The sequence below is a fragment of the Cetorhinus maximus genome, chromosome 6 (assembly GCF_964194155.1).
Source record: "Cetorhinus maximus chromosome 6, sCetMax3.hap1.1, whole genome shotgun sequence".
Classification (NCBI taxonomy): Eukaryota; Metazoa; Chordata; class Chondrichthyes; order Lamniformes; family Cetorhinidae; genus Cetorhinus; species Cetorhinus maximus.
This window is the reverse complement of record NC_135884.1, coordinates 55,017,081-55,034,211: the sequence shown is the minus strand read 5'-3', so window position 1 is coordinate 55,034,211 and position 17,131 is coordinate 55,017,081. Positions and strand designations below refer to the sequence as shown.

The following is a 17,131-nucleotide window of genomic DNA, read 5'->3' as shown; positions in this document are numbered from 1 at the left end:
TCATCACTATTATTAAGCACTCCTTTTAGTTCACTGGCAGGAATAATTAAGGACGGGAAGCACAACTGTGTGTACTCTCTGGATAGAATGCTTTTAATAAATGTCTATTTCAAATGTTTTAAGTAATACGTGTTCCAATTGGCTGGTGCAAAATGAAAGGGGAAATATTAAATTGTAATTGTTCGTGAAGTAAATAAAACATTATAACAGTAATACAGAACACTGAATTACTTAGCTGGTCAGACAACATGCATTTCAAAAGCATGAGCCAGCTGAAATTCCTGATACGAACATGTTAAATGTTTCTACTTATAAGTAACTCTTATTTTCTTGGTCAAATTAGAAACAGAATATGATGGAAATACTTTGCAGATCAGGCAGCATCTGAAGAGAGAAAAACTGAGTTAACATTTCAGGTTGATGCCCTTCTGAGTATCTGCAGCATTTTGCTTTTTGTTTAATTTCCAACAGTAGCAGTATTTTGCTTTTTATTATTGAAAATCTAAGGTTTTTTTAAAACGGGTGCATTTATGATAAATTAAGTACAGTGATGTGCAAGGTTCATTTAGGTAGGATGAATAAGGCTGCCACTTAATGCTTTAAAGGTAAGAAACTAAATGGGGTGGAGGAGCAAAGGGTTCTGGGAACACAGATATGTGCATCACTAAAAGCAGCATTGCAAGCTGATAGGGCCGTGCAGAGTGCTTGAGTTCATATCGTGATGAATAGAATATAAAAGGGAGATAATGTTAAATATATATATAAAACCTTGGTTAGACCTTGCATACAGTTTTCTGTGCAGCCCTGGCCTATCCTACAACAAAAAAGTATATTGAAGCACTTGAAAAATGTATAGAAAAAAATTCTAAGGCTGTTGACCAGAATTGAATGGATGCAACTATCTGGAAAGACTGAGCAGGTTGGATTTATTCCCCTCTGGAAAATAATGGACATGATGAAGATCTTCAAAATTATAAAGGGATTCAACGCAGTGGCAGATAAACCGTTTTCTCTTGTGGGTGAATCCAAATAAAATCATCATAAATATAAGATATCCACTGTATATGGAATAGAGGAGGCATTTCGTTATATAGCAGTTGGTGAGATTGTGAAACTTACTGCCACACGGAGTGGTTGAAGCTCATATCATTGATGCATTTAAGGGAAGGCTTGATTCATGACATGAGAATGAGGGAATACAGGGATACAAGGGTAGGAAGAGGCAATTAAAGTGAGAAGAGGTTGTCCTGAACACTGACATAGATTTGTTGGGGCTGAAGAGCCTGTTTCTGTGCTATAGATTCCATCTTTATTCTTAAATTAATGCTTTCAGAAATTGACTGAGATTTTAAATTTTGACCTTGATACTTGGAGTTTTTCGTCTCCTTGTTTGGAATCATTCTTGTCAATCCTAATATTGGAAAAAAATTGAGTTCTCATGGTTGGGTCTGACACATCTTATATGCTTATTATTCTTGTAATATTTAGAACTGTTGCCAATAAATATTTTATGTACAGTTGGAAAAATTGGACTGACCAATCTTGTTGAGATAATGTAAAACAAGCAGGTAGGATGATTTATTAGTAATCAAGATGGAGCACCCTTCATATTAAAGATCTAATCGTGGTGATGACCCCACAGGTGTGATACTTGGGCGAAGACCCAAAAGCTGATATTATGCCCCAGAACCTGAATCTGAGTTGCCACTATTATGAAGAGGATAATTTGGAAGGGTGGGAGGTATCCACTTAAAACCTTGTCTAGAAAATATAAAACATTTGTTTCTGTTAGCATATTCATGGAAACTAGTTTCAGGCACAAGGTTCTGTGGCTAGAAAAATGCACAAATTTGAAGCAGAGTGATTGTTAATTACCTTCCTATAATTCCATGTTGCTTTTCGAGTTATCACCTTCCATTATAGAGAACTGAATTTAAAAAGAAGGCATCATTTGTAATAGTTTTTAAAGAGAATTATGTGAGGTATTATGCTCTGGCTTCATGTTTCAAAGTCTCAGTGTGAGCCATTTCATCATTTATGTCTGGAGACCTTTTCGCATTTGACAGTAATTATATTGGGGCTCTCAATTCAACAAAATTAAATGACTGCTTATGAAATGAATATTTAAAACCTGCAGGTTCTGGTGACATGCTGACGTGTACATCATTTATAATTTGACAATGCATAGAATAGCATGTCAAAGTCTGTTTATAAAAAGCATTTTGGAGATATTCATCAATGCTACATCATTTCGACTGGCAAGACCAAGTAATGGCAGTAATTGCAATTGTGCCCTAAAATTCCCATTTCTCATTACCCAGAATAAGTACGTTTTACATATGTGACAGGGTGAAAACTTGCTGTAATCTTGAAAACAGACCAACCACTTCATAGCTATTATTAGATACAGCAGTTTGGGAGTATCAGTGCCAATATTAATATGTAAAAATATTGCATCCCTGAGGTCATAATTTTGTGTTAGTACAATTTCAGAAAAAAATTGTACAGAGTCAAAGGGTAGAATGCTTAATGTGTCACAATACATTTTTTCACTTTTCCTTCCCCTGAGAAAGTCCGATTGAAACAATTAAGCCATGTGTAAGTATTTGCATTAGACATATGAAGAAATATGTGCTCGACATCCTAAGAAGCAATAAAAATGCAATAGTTAATTGTTTCCGACGATCTAGATAATCTGTATGTTTTCCATCAAATTTGCTCTATTTGTTCCATGTGAGAATAAGTGTTGATGCATAGAGATGGGAAATTTAATTGAATGATACTATTTACTAGATATAGAGATTAAATTACTTGAGTTCTGCACATAATTTTATAAAGTGACAAGAACATTGGGGAATGGAACGGTAGTAATTGGGATGTCCTCTGCAATGAATTGCAACAACCTTCTAAATGTATGCAATGATTTTCTAAATATAAAATCATAATGTCTCAGCAAAACATCAAATACCCTAACTACTTTAGATGTTCTTGTTACTTGGTTTTGGTGTGTTCAGTGATTTGTGCACATGGAAACTTAATTGGACTTATCTTCTGTGGGAAAGAAAGAATATGAATATTGGAAATATAATATACATAGTTGTGATTCATCAAATGGATTTTTACAAGAAGCAATGATGAATAGTATCAAAGATAAATTATTAGCCAGCCTTGTTTATGTTATTTGTTTCAAAGATAGATGTTCTGACCATCCTGAATTTAAAGATACATATGAAGTATGTAAATGTGAGAGTATATGATAATGAGACGGAAATTCCTTTGGGATCCGTCAGTTTTCTTCCATTACTCTAACAGGAAACCAGAAGAAGTCGTGGAGACCCAATTACTCTGGGTCTCTCGGACAAAAGCAAAATACTACAGATGCTGGAAACCTGAAACATAAACAGAAAATGTTGGAAAAACTCAGCAGGTCTAACAGCATCTGTGGAGACTGAAGAAGAGTCATATAGGCTTGAAACGTTAACTCTGTTTTTCTCCCCACAGATGCTGTTATGCCTGCTGAGTTTTTCCAGCATTTTCTGTTCTTGTCACTCTAGGCCTCAGTTGTTTCCTGGAATTGTCTGTATGCTTTGTAATGGAAGCACTATTTGTTATGGAAATTATGTGGTGGAGGGATTGGGGTAGGGACACTTTATGCCTGGAGTTCCCACTCCCCTTGCTCACTCGGTATTTGATTGTTGCAGAGATTTGTAGGCTGAGTGCTTGAGAGGTGTCGATGTTCAAAAGAGAGAATATGGGCCCTAAAGAAAAGTTTTTTGTTGTTGAAAACTTTTGCCGCCTCAAGTTGTAAGGATTGTGGAAACACCTCCCAACCCCGCTGTCTTTCCAGGTGGATGCTTATTCAAAGACGTACCAGGATTGAGATCTGTGGATTTTCGGCTCTGATGGCTCCACTTTGGAATATGTGCTCTGTGGGATGACCTAAATGTAAATTTTAATACCACTTCAACCTAAATTTAAAAAAGGGACTGAGAAGCATGCCCAGAAGATGATTTTATAGGCATTGGCAGCTGTCAGATACTTCAGCTAAACCATTCTTAAAATTAGCTCACACAACACTGATAGACTGTGGGGCATCACATTTGAGGCCAACCCTGACTTTGCCTGATGCTGATGTGTGCATTTTCCTCTCCAAAAGAATATGTAGGTGACTCTGACCATTGTTTGTTGCTCTTTCATCTCGATTGAGTTCTGCCATGTTGGTATTCTCGCTAGGGAATTTGTGCACAATAAGCAGAATATTAATTAATCTATAAATGTTATTTATGGGGTTACTGCACCCCGCCTCTTCTTTTGGGGGATGTGGGGGGAGGGGTAGCAAAAAATAGAGAAAACCTGCAAATATTTATGGAAAAAGTCTGCAAAATTCCTCCCTGACTCCCTCGCTACAACAATCTGGCAAACTCAAGGAGACCATAGTTACTGAGGATGCATCATTTGATATTTGATTAGAATTGGTGTAACAAAAGAAAATTTACTTCTTAAATCATTGATCCAAACTGATAGTTCATAAACAATTTGCAGAGTTACTATGCTGAAACTATCTCCGTTTTAGAATGCAAGAACGACAGTTGGGAGTAAAAACAAAATACTACGGATGCTGGAAATCCGAAATAATAAGAATAGAAAATGCTGGAAAACCTCAGCAGCCCTGGCAGTATCTGTGGGGAGAGAAACCGAGTTAATGTTTCAAGTCTGTATGACTCTTCTTCAGAGACTGTCAGGGGTTTCTGATCAGGTGCTACAATATCAATGATAAACTTTGTAAAATCAGCACCTACTTCTCTGGTATTAAAAATAAAAGTGACTAGTCCTAGAAAATGGATAGCCAGGCAGTGAAGGATAGAACACCAGAGCCTATGGCAGAATCATCCCAGATTTGGACTAAGTGCAGTAGCGGGTGGGAAAAAGAACGTTTTACCCACTGGCTACAGTGGTGGTTTTCCACACCGTATCGTCCCAATCCCACCTCATTAATTATGGATTCCTGGGAAACACAACGTTTCGCTGGCAGGTGACCACTGATTCACACACCACGCCATCACCTCGCTGCTTCCTCATGCTGGGCACCATATTTAAAGTGCAGCCACATGACACACCTGTGCTTCCAGCCCAGGGTTGCTGCACAGAACACATGGCCCCGAAAGGCGAGAAGACTGCAGCTCATTGATTCAGTGATATGCCCCTGGCATTCCTGTTGGATGCCGTGGAGGCCCACCGTGATGTCCTCAGCCCCAGCCTTGGCCGGTGGAGGTTCAGCAACATCACCAAACTGGCTTGGGAAGCGGCGGCAGTGGTGGTCAGTGCCAACGCCCTGCTAAAGAGAACAGCCACCCAGTGCTGAAAGGGAATTGATGTTCTCCTCTGTTCCACCAGGATAAGTCACTCTTCTCATCACTCTCAACTCACACTCTCTGAAACTCATCATGCATCCACATCACTGCCAGTTCAAGGGACATCACCATTCACTGTCTCACACACACTTTCATGGTCCTCATCCCGTCCATGGGACCACTCACCACCCACACATGCCAGGCATACTTATCATTTGTCCTGGCAGGTGTCCTGCTAACACTTTCTCCACCTCAATTCATGCAGGACAAGCTGGCACACAACAAAAGGGAGAGCTCGCAGACTGGTGGAGGAAGGCCTGAAATCAAGGTTCTCATGGACTTTGAGAACAGAGTCATCAAGATGGCCAGCGAAGATCTGGACCGTTCCTGTGCTGACGGTAGTGTCGGATGTGCTCAACCAAGTTAGGAACCAGCAGTACAACATCTATCAGACAACCATGCTGTCAGTGAAGTACCCTGCTTCACAGGCCACTGCCATGCATTAATTATCTCTCCTTGCTTTTGCAGGCACTTCTGGGAAATGGCCAAGGGAGCCCATGACCCAGGTCCTTGACTCAAGCCCTGAAGGCATCTCAGAAGAGGAATCTGCTGAAACCCTCATTGAAGACCCGGCAGAGCGCTAACCCACACCCTCCACCAGTGCAGAGAGACACACCTTGGTGGGACCAAGCTTTAGAGTAGGCTTGGGGTCACAATTTGGTGAGCACGTCACACTCTCTGATCCACAGCAGGCAGCAGCAGGAACTTGCCAGGTTTTCGGGACTCTGGGGACTGCTGGAGACCGGAAATCTGCTGAGTCCAAGTCAGATGACTGGGCCCTGGACTCAGCCATACCTAAGCTGGAGATGCAAAGGCAAGCTCGAGAATATCAGAAAGGGATGTCCACTGCACTCCTCAAATTGCAAGGCATGATGGAGGAGCCCATCCACCTTCAGTCTGAGGTGATAGCGCTGGCATGCCAATGCACCAAATTCAACACTGGTAGGATGGTGGCTGCCATGGAGACCTTGGTCTGGGACATTGGTCCTGCATTGCTGCTTGAGCTGAACTCTGTTGCTGACGCCATAGTTGGCCTCTAACAGTGTCAACGCAAGAGGGGTACGGGGCAGCTCGATCTCACTCCAGCTTCTCTTTCTCAAGGAGTCAGCCAGAGGCCTTTGGGCACCCGTCAGGAGGAGGATCCATAGGTGCACACTCCGGGCCCATCCATCCAGGTGACTCCGGGAGTGTCTAGCCTATCCAAATCCCCTCTTCCTGTGACCCCAGCAACTACAGCTCTACAGGCCGAGGAGGGTGCCTCTGCCACACAGCAAGAACCTGAAAGCAGGCTGGGCCCTCCAGGTCTCGGCCCTCTAGAGGACGCACATCAAGGTCATCACAGGCAGAGTGTAGCAGTCAACAAGCGGCCTCCACCTCTGCTGTGGATGTCGGGCGAGCACCAAGACAGGGGTAGAAAGATTAAGAAGATGTAGTTGCACAGCCTGGGCACGGGTGTTCATCACTTGTACATAATGTTCACTATTGTCAATAAACTCCCAAGAATGTCTCCTTCCTATGGCTCCTTGTTCTGATGAGCAGTGTTCATGTCACTCAGATGTGAAACCTTGGTCCCTGCACAAGATAAAGGCAGGTGTCTCAGTCCAGGGCCTCTTCCTTGTTGCTTGTGCAACCTTCCCAGCACACTTGATGGTGTGCCTTCACTGTTACTGGTCACATCAGTCATGCCTGCACCTTGATGGGGCTTATTGATGCCAGAAAGTCCTGGGCCGGCGACACAGAGTTCCATTGTTCAGTGTGCTCCCTGCACCTTTGAGGTGTGACTGGCCCCCCATCTCATCAACATCTATGTCCAGTGATAGTGTGGTCCTGAAGGGTTCAGCTCACGAAGGACGCCAAAGGATCTGGAGAAGTTGAAGTTTCCCCGCTCATCTCCATGATATGACCCTGTTGTAAAGAGCCTATTTTTAAATTTTTCTTGGACTCTGGCTTTAAAAATTGGAATGTGGCTTTAAAAACTACCATGGCTGCAGTTGAAAGACATGTTCGCTGGAACAGGATGAGGAATATCTACAATGTTGCTATCTTGGAACATAGAGTGCCATAAGAGAATAGGATGGTGCTGGAAAGGAGTTCAGGACGAGGGGGAACTGCCTAATGACAGCATTTTAATTGGCTCCTGACCAGGTGATCAGGGTTTTGTGTGGTAACAGTGCAGGCAGAACAGCTCCTAGCCTGCAAAGAGTAAAGACCTGAAATCTCCTTCTCCTGTGTTTGTAAGATTCCAGCAATTCTGCCATAATAGCTGGCTGGCTATCCTTCTGCTTTCTCTGAAAACCCCTGACAAGAGGAAAAGGGTAAAAATCACCAGTAGAGACACTGAAAAGCAAGTTTTTTTCACCTAATGAACCACAGACCATAGTGCTGTGTCATCAACAACAAACTGCAAGGAATTTGGGAGACATCAATCAAAATCAACCCATCGAATACTATACTCCGGATTGGTACTATTGAACTGTTTTACCTCACCCTTAAAATCCTGTGTGTGTGTGGAATTCTGAAGGGGTTGAGTTAGAAGTTAGCAGCTCATATTTCTTTCTTTTGCCTCTAGTTAAAGACAATTTGTTCAATAAACAGTTATTTACTTATTAAGTTCACAAACCTGGTGCTTGTATTCTGTTAACTTAAATTAAACAGAATTGGGGAAATCTGGTGGTTTGGTCAAACTTTTCACATTGGTCATGACTCAGGGTATAGCGGGGCTTGATATTACAATGCAATATCCCCAGTGAGCAGTGACACTGTTCACATAGCACAAGTGATCTGCCATCAGCCAGACAGGAGTCAGACGTTCACATAAGCTCTGTGAGCATCTAATGGAGTGTCCCCGCTGCATGTCATCATCACCCTCCCAGAATGTAGGGACTATGGGCATCCATTGTGTCTCCATGACAGGAGCATTATCACAGAGGGTTTGTGTGCTGCCATCAGCCAGACAGGTGTCAAATATTCAAATATGCAATGTGAGGATCTATGGTGTCTCCTCACTGCATGACGTCACCATCCTGCACAAATCTAGCAGCTATGAGGCCTCCCGAGCTGCCTGCTTTGTCTGGTCAGTGCCATGGCCTCAGCGCCGTCATCCTCGTCTTCAGGGAATTCCTCGACTTCATCCCTATTGACATCCTCCTCATTGGAGGAGAGGTGCAGCTCCTCCATCTCTTCAGCCAGCTCCTCTTCCCGTTGCTGTGCCAGGTTGTGAAGGGCACAGCAGGTGACAACTGTGCTTGACACCCTCTGTGGACTTTATTGTAGGGCTTCACCAGACCGGTCCAGGCACTAGAATCTCATTTTCAGCATTCTGATGGTTTGCTCCACCAAAGTGTGAGTTACAATTTGAGTCTTGTTGTACCTTCTCTCTGCTGCATTCCAAGGCCGCCGCACAGGTGTCATCACCCACATCCTCTGCAGCTAACCCTTGTACCCGAGGAGCCAGTCCTGCGGCCTTTCTGGACCCTGGAAGTCATCAGGGATCTTAGACCTACTGAGAATGTAGGAGCCGTGGACAATCCCTGGTAACTGCACAGACCTGCAGGATGCGTTTGTAGTGGTCGCACAACAGCTGAACATTGAGCAAGTGGAAGCCCTTGTGGTTGATGTGGTTGACTGTATGTTGCCATGGAGATCTGAGCGCCATGTGAATGCAGTCGATGGTACCTTGAACCTCTGGGAAACCTGAGGTGTTGGCAAATCCCAGCGTTCTTGCATCCTGGCTTTCCTGATCCTGGGCATAATGCACAAAGTTGTGTGCCTTGCGAAGATGGCGCCCGTGACCTCATGGATGCATTTGTGCATGGAGGCTTGCAATATCCTGCAGAGGTCAGCTGTGGAGCCCTCAAAGGAGCCACTGGCATAGAAATTGAGCGTCATGGTTACTTTGACAGTCGCTGGCACCAAATCATACAGCAGGTGGCAGGTGTGACCAACCAGTTCCCTGGACATGAATAGTCTTTGGCGACACTGGTTCTTGATCATCTGCGGGAAAGACATGTGCCTTTTATAGACCTTGGGTCTAGGCGCTGACCAGCTCATTGTGGCTTTTCAGTGGCGTGCGTGGGAGCCACATCTGCCCCTCCTTCCTGAGGGTGCTTCTCTTCCCTCGGCCCAGCGAGGCGCCTCCGTCACTCTCTTCCCCTTGGTCTCCGCTTTCTGTAAGCCATAGGCATACAGCTAGATCACCAGGCCCCATGTTCCTGGTGTTATACTCCTGCAGGATGAAAGAGAGAGATGCATGGGTTAGCTTGGGTACTAAGAACCTCTTGTGGTTAAGTCTGAAGGCCCCTTAAGGCATCCCAGAGAGTGCTAGCCACCACTTGGATGTCCAGAGTTTAGTGCACTTCATGGAACCCCACCCACCTCCGCCCCACTCCACTTGACCGATTGATGGCAACTTTGCCCAATGGACAGCATGCTGTGCTGTCAGCTCAGGCGCAGGCATTCTCCTAACCCTCACTGCAAGGCTGCACTGTTAGCTTGAACCATGGGGGAGACTGGTCCAAACCTAAACAATGACATTGCAAGGGGCTGTGAGCGCCTCCACCAGTGACTGCTCCATGACCAACTTCAGCAAGGAGATTGTACAACGTGCCCAGTCGTCCAACTGTTCTGCAGTCCACTAAAATGCTCATTAGTTTGCAGTCTGTGCCCAAGACGTGAAAAGCTCTGGAGCTCTTGGTGGCACTTTCATGCTTCTGCATTTCTTGAGCGAGCAGATAAGCTAGAAGTCCGACTCCAAGCATGTGAATGTGGCTGTGCCTGAACTGTCTCAGCTAGGGAGGAATGGTGACATTTTACAAGATTTCTCCAATGCGTGGCCACTTCCCTCTCCCCCCACCCCCCGCTGCATGTTCATGTGCACTAGCATCAATCGCCGGGCAGCCCTCGCTTCCCCCCCCCCACACTCCCTCCACCCTCCAATTCGCCTCAACTGTAGGGCAGCCCTGGCACCGCACTGTCAGCTAACTGGGAATAAGCAACTTGCCTGTGCCCTCACCTGAGTGTGAGGCGCCTCAACCCTACAGGCGAGCTTTGTGAGCGCTGTGCAATGTTACTGTGCACTCACCTTTGAGCTCCTCTCGAAGTGCAACTCGCCAGGTGCATGCCTTAGAAATGCTGTTGTGAAACATGTCAGTGTGCCTTGATGATCCAGCCTGGTGGGCAATTCAGGCAAACAGGGCTTATAATAATATGCAGATGTATTAAAATGAAGTTCCTGATTTGTGGCAGCGGGAAATGTGGTCGGCCATTGACGAGTGGTGTGGACGATTGCAAATGGGTTTCACAACAATTTTTGGCATTCCCACCACATTGTCCACTCACGCCCAGCATGTCGCTCGACACCAATGGGCATGAAAAATTCCTTGCCTATATATGTGTGTGTGTGTGTATTAGACTTAATGCAAACAAACAAATTTCTGAAAAAAACGTGAAAGGCTTCCAAACTCCTGTAAAAAGCATTCCATTTTGCGACAATCTTCCTCCAAGACCCCGAACAATTTCTTTGCACATACACTTGCAATATCACACAATCAAGAGTCTGCGACTAATGCATTCATCACAGGATTAAAACTGCTTGTGACCAGTATAATTTGTTAGTATTCATCTTTATCTTCATCCTCTTGCTCAGAACTATTTTCTTCATGCATTGTTTCAAAGACTCTGCCTCTATGCTCTGGGCAATTTGCTGCATAATGATATTTAGAGTCACATCTAAAGCACCGATTAGCTTTTTCTTGGGCATTTCTGGAATTCACTTGCCCATTATTACTGTTCCAATTTCCTTTATTGATATAACTAATTTGCTATCCCTATTTCATCACAATTTTGTCAATCTTTAATTCTTCCGTTCCATTGGCTGCTGCGTTCGGTATCTTGAATATTTAAAAATCTGCTAACCATCGAGTCTTCTATTCTTTGTGTCACAGTGGAATATCCTATTTGCTCCATGAAAGCTGAAGGGAATGTTTGTTTCCCCAGGAATTTTATTAAGACAGCAGACAACTAATCCAACATAGTCTCCAAGGGCTGAATGCCAGTCGAGACCAGTTGCCTGTCCATGAGACACTGCAGCAAATTCTAGTAATTTAAAAAATAGTATTGATCCAGCGATCCCTGAATTAAACTTTGACACATTGTATAAAAAGTTGGCAAACTCCATATATTCTTCCATGGAATATTTGTCCATTTTCTGCAAATTTCAATTCTAACCAGGCCATCTTTCTTGTACACTTCACGGTGTCCAAACCACTACCCAGCTGAGAGGTGTGCATCTTAGGAAATGCCTTATTTCTGATTTTACTTTGTGTGGAAAGTGACAATACCAAGGCCACGCCTCTTTTTTTTGGTAGAAGTAATAACCCATGTCTACATATCAACTTCATTCTTTAACAGATCATATAGTTCAGACTCCAAAAATGTTGTACCCTGAAACTTACTTTCTGCCATTTTTCACAATGGCCACTAGTATTTTTGTTTTATGTCTGAGAAAATTAATATAATCGATTCCAACCTTCACTTTTAGGTAACCATGCTCTGCTACCATGTAAAAATTTGGAAAGCCAGGTAGTGAAAGATAGAATATTGGAGCCTACTCTTTATATAGATATAGGCTGTTATTTACAGAGGGACATATTGTATATCACACACCTCCAAATAACAATTCCTCTTTCAGCATATAGGTGTGAGCGCAGGTGCATCCCTAATTAGTACCCTGGCCTGACTACACTTAAAACCCAATTGGTACACAATTAACAAGTGTTATCGGGATGTTCGTCAGTTGGTGGGACAGGAAGAGATCAAGAATGTGGTACGAGATCTTGCCGGGTCTCTGCATTATGGCTGGTTGCCTAACAGTGCCTGGACTCGCCACCATCTACCTTCACAGGTGGACGAACGTCGGCAAGGAAAAGCGGATTGCTCGTTTAGCGTATCATTGGACCCTGCTGGATCGAGACAGAAGAGTGTCTGGTTGCAAAACCTATTACAAATCAAGGGGATTAAAAAACATCAACTGATGGGCTTTTCACCTCAAACTACGGGACCCATGAATCTGCAGGAGAATGGTCGCTAAAACCTGAACTTTAATCTTTGTTTCATGAGGTAATTTAGAATAAAATTGAAAATAAAAATGTGGGAAAAAAAGTAAATACTCAGCAATTTTTGGTGGGGAGGTGCCGTGGGTTTAGGTTTCTCATGTAGAGGAGGCCAGTATTTGGTTTCCTCTATTCCACCTCCTTTAAAGAAAAAAATAAATAAATCGAGACAGAAGAGTGTCTGGTTGCAAAACATATTACAAATCAAGGGGATTAGAAAACATCAACTGATGGGCTTTTCACCTCAAACTATGGGACCCATGAACCTGCAGGAGAATGGTCGCTAAAACCTGAACTTTAATCTTTGTTTCATGAAATAATTTAGAATAAAATTGAAAATAAAAATGTGAAAAAAAAAAGTATATTTTTGTCTTTAAATGCATGTTCTTCTTTATGATGTAGCCATGATTTTTTTTTAGCAAGAGCCTGTTACAGTTTTATGTGCAATACTAAAGGAATGTTTCCCCAGGAACTTCTTTAAGAGAGCAGATATTTAACTGAGTCCTTCTTCCAAGAACTCGAGGTCAGCATTCCTTTAGTATTAAAGAAGATGTATTAAATTCAACCAAGTATTTATTTCAGTTGCGGTATTAACAGAAGTGATTTAATTTCCTTAATGTTTATGTGAATGGCTATATTTTTCCATAATGCTAAAAGCTGAGAAAACTAATTTCTTGAAGTAATTCCTTCTGAAAAATAGGAACGAAATGAACTACCATACATATGCATGCTAACATAATGTCAATGAAAGATAAGTACCCAAGTATTGATCCCTGAGGGTGCGCAGTCACAAACAACACACTGGATAAAATATGAGCTCTATCTGTTATGTAAGATGTAAGTCATTGCACTTAAGAACTCCTGAACCTGGGATAACTGGCTTGATGAATGAATGACCTAAATAATTGTGTCAGAGGACATATTATCAAGGTCATTCTTGTGTTACTCTCAACTGAGTGGGTGAATTGGCCAATGTGATGACATTAAACATCAACATCATTCCTTACCACAGGTCCTTGCTTGCAGCTTTGCAGGTGATGTCAAGAACTATATCATTGGAAATAGGATGAATGCATGTGGCCGTTGAGAACATACACACTTGGGTGATCCCTAGAACTGATGTTCAATAGAAATGCACTGTGAAAATAATTATTTTGTAACATCTTATCAAGCCCATTTTCATCTGAATGATTCAATTGTCATGGCAGTGGCGTTGAGGGGTATTTGCTAGTGCCTAGAAGCTTGTAAATATCTAATCCTTAAGTAAAAGTGCTGCTTCAATTGAACAGTCATTTTTCAAATCGCAAATGTCACCATTCTCGATGACTTTTGCAGTTTTGCAAGTTATGAAGGAAATAAAAAGAGTTGAAGTAAAATAATGCTTTTGCAACCTGAGGGCAAGATTTGTTTTAAAATCCATCCTTGTCTATACTGAGTACTGAATGAATACTTTTGCATTTTGACATATTTAGATAAGGATAAATTTTTAAATAATTTGAAGAAAAGAGAAATCAGGCTTTTGAGTAGTCATGAAGTAGGAAGTTCTCGACTTGAATTAGTTATATTGGATATTCAATAATTTCAGCACCTTTTGGAAGAAATAGGCTATCTAATATTGGGGACTTGTGGTGTTCCAAGTTTTCATTTCAACACAGTTAATCTGAAATTAGAAAGTACTTTGTTGTATCTTAAATAAAAGTGGTTTATGTATTGTCAGTAAATGTATAGTGCAACAGGGCTTTTAAAATATGTTTTAGTCATCATATGATTCAAGTTGTTGTGCAAGACAAATGACTATATGCTTATTGAATAGGAGATGTTTAAAAATTAAGACAGAATATTTTTGTTGCAATTGCCCTTTTGGCTATAACATGTTGACTTGAATTGCCATCATTCCTCATAGGACGCTTATAGCATACAGAGTAGTGAGCCAGTTTTATTGATCAACTGTGCTGTTGGTAATCAAGGGAACTGATTCCATGTTCAGTAGGTATGGTCTGTAAAACTGCATGGACTTGCTAGTCAGTGCCTGAAGTGTTTGGCGGTGGAGGGGAGGTGGGTGGGTGGAGTTGTGGGTGAAGGGTCCTCTTGCAGTCATTTCTGTCCAATATATAAAAGGTCTGCCGTGATATGGAAATCCAGGAATTGCCCGTTTTACTATCCAAGGATCAAACAGTGGAGAAGGAGGATGCAGCATGCCATGAGTTTTCCAACAAATTGCTTATGGTTTTATGCATATCACTTTTTGCCTATAGAGCTTGATCCTTGGATATCACTTGTGAGTTCCACATAACAGCAACTCGAACACCCTGCTCAGCTCCAGGTTGTACCTGTGCAGGTGGCCATGCACATGGTATGCCTTGAAGTGAATGTTAATTTGTGCTTTTCAATTTATTGCCATTTGAGCCCACGTTCACTGTTTAGTAAATTGAATCCTAATTGTTATCTGGGCACAGGGAAGGAATTGAGTTAAAATTGCTCAAAAATAATTGTGGGGAATATGTTGAATTTATTGAATATATTGAATTTTTCCATGGCACACAGTTCCTTTTCATAAAGCTCCGTCTTCAACAGTCCAACTTTCTTTGGTTGAAACAAAGGGCAGAATAGACCCAGATTTGCACTAAGTGTGGTAGTGGGTGGGTAAAATGACGTTTTGGCCACGATGTTGGGTTTCCACGCCATATCGTCCCAAACCTGCCACATTATTTATGCATTCCTGGGAAACAAGCCGTTTCCATGGCAGGCGGGCTCCCATTCACCCACCATGCCATCACCTCACCACTTCATCACGCCAGGTACCACATTTAAAGTACAGCCGCACCCAGTGCTTCCAGCCCAGGACTGCAGCAAAGAAGATATGGCCCCGAAAGGCAAGAAGACTGCAGCCCTTGAGTGCCTTTTGGACACCGTGGAGGCCTGCAGTGATATGCTCTACCCTCGCTGTGGCCGCAGGAGGGACAGCTACGTTACCACTCCGGCTTTGTAGGTGATGGCAGCGGTGTTCAGTGCCAATATTGCATGTTTTCCCACCAACATGGGCAGACGATTCAGGGGGGAGATGAGCCCAGTGGGTTGGCCTTATAATGATGTGCTGATTTATTGCAATGAGGTTCCCAACGATGGTGGGAAATGCGGCCTGCTGTTTGTGGGCTGGCGGACGATCACAAACTGGTTTCACGCCATCGTGAAACCGATGGCACCATATTGTCCACTCATGCACCAAACACTCCAGCGGGCATGGAAAATCCTGGCCAAAACCTTTTGAGAGTTGGGCAATTCAGAGCCATCACATGGGTGAGTTTTTTTTCCAGATGCTCTCTCTGCTGCAGTGATATGTGGGCTGTAAACTTCGAGGAGCTGCAGCCAGTTTTCTTATTTGGCACAGTTGACTTTAACACCTCCAACTTCTTTAAAGTAACTCCCAACCCTGGAGATCTGAAAGGAGATGCTCCTTGACTAGTAGATTTTGACCAGTCAAGGAATACCTTTACCAGTTTTTTCAGATTTGGCAATTTTGAAGAATTTCACTGTTCTCTCAATCCCTATTCTGCTTTTGTGGCGTGAAGTTACGTTATTTGTGCAGAAGATACAAACTAAGCTTGCCATAGAAAGTTAAGTCCTGCGATTAAAAACAGAAGTGCCCTTTTAATGATGTGATAACTGTAAATTATCAACCTGCCAATCGACCTCTGCTGCCGAAAATTAAACTGGTAAAACCTATTGAACGGATCTCATTTTTTAGGTATTAATTGTAGCTGAAGATTTTAAAAATGTTAAAATTTAATTTTTGTTTTAATCTTCCTTTCTATTCTCTTTCTCTTAATGCAATCTTTCTCTTAATCCAAGCTTTCTTTCCTTCTCCATTTCTCTTACTGTACCCTATTTGACACTTAATACACCCACTAATCCTTCTCTGTTGTCCCTCTATTATTTCACAAACCTTCAATCCAGTTGGTACAAATCTTACACAGCTGCTTGCTCTGTTCACTCAGGTCCCAGATACCCTGTTCGTCTTGTGCCATCATCAGCTGTCACTTTCAGCAATTGAAAATTGAAATCTTTAGAAACTTCAACTACCAAGGGCAAGTCAAACTTACAGCAAACACTGTTAGATCTTCTGCTACAGAAAAATCTGGGTACTGCATTAAAAGGTGAATGCGAAGAGAGAGACGAAGAGAGCACGGAGAGGGCCAAAAGAGAAGGGGTGAGAAGATGAGGAAAGAGAAGGGCCAAACAACTAGATGCTGGGAATGGGAAGAGAAAGATGAGAGAGAAAAGAGGATGGATGCACCTTGCACAACCTAACGTTTTGTTTGGGGTGGGGGAGAGTGGGATGTCATGTTTCATATATGGAACTTGCATTTTTGAGGATGAGTCTTGCATTATTGCATAATCATATGTTGCCTGCTCACTGTTTTCGGTACATGTATCTGATTCATGGCTCCAAATGTTTGGGCAGTCATTCTGATTTTGTACTCCCTCAAACATTTGCCAGTCTTTTGCCAAAGGAAAACCTTCTTCGGTACCATGTAAATTGGCTCATCCTTAGTTCACTCATGTTCTCAGGTGCTTTCCTCTTTTTATGAAGTTTTGTGCAGTTTGAGCTTT

At 42.6% G+C, this 17,131-nt stretch overlaps 1 pseudogene across 1 annotated transcript; it reads left to right on the top strand.

Annotated features, from left to right (window-relative positions):
• Positions 1 to 12,205: 12,205 nt before the first annotated feature.
• Positions 12,206 to 12,879, top strand: LOC144681327 (NADH dehydrogenase [ubiquinone] 1 alpha subcomplex subunit 1 pseudogene; annotated as a pseudogene). The gene has a single exon (XR_013576764.1). The product of XR_013576764.1 is annotated as an NADH dehydrogenase [ubiquinone] 1 alpha subcomplex subunit 1 pseudogene (transcript).
• The last annotated feature ends 4,252 nt before the right edge of the window (positions 12,880 to 17,131 follow it).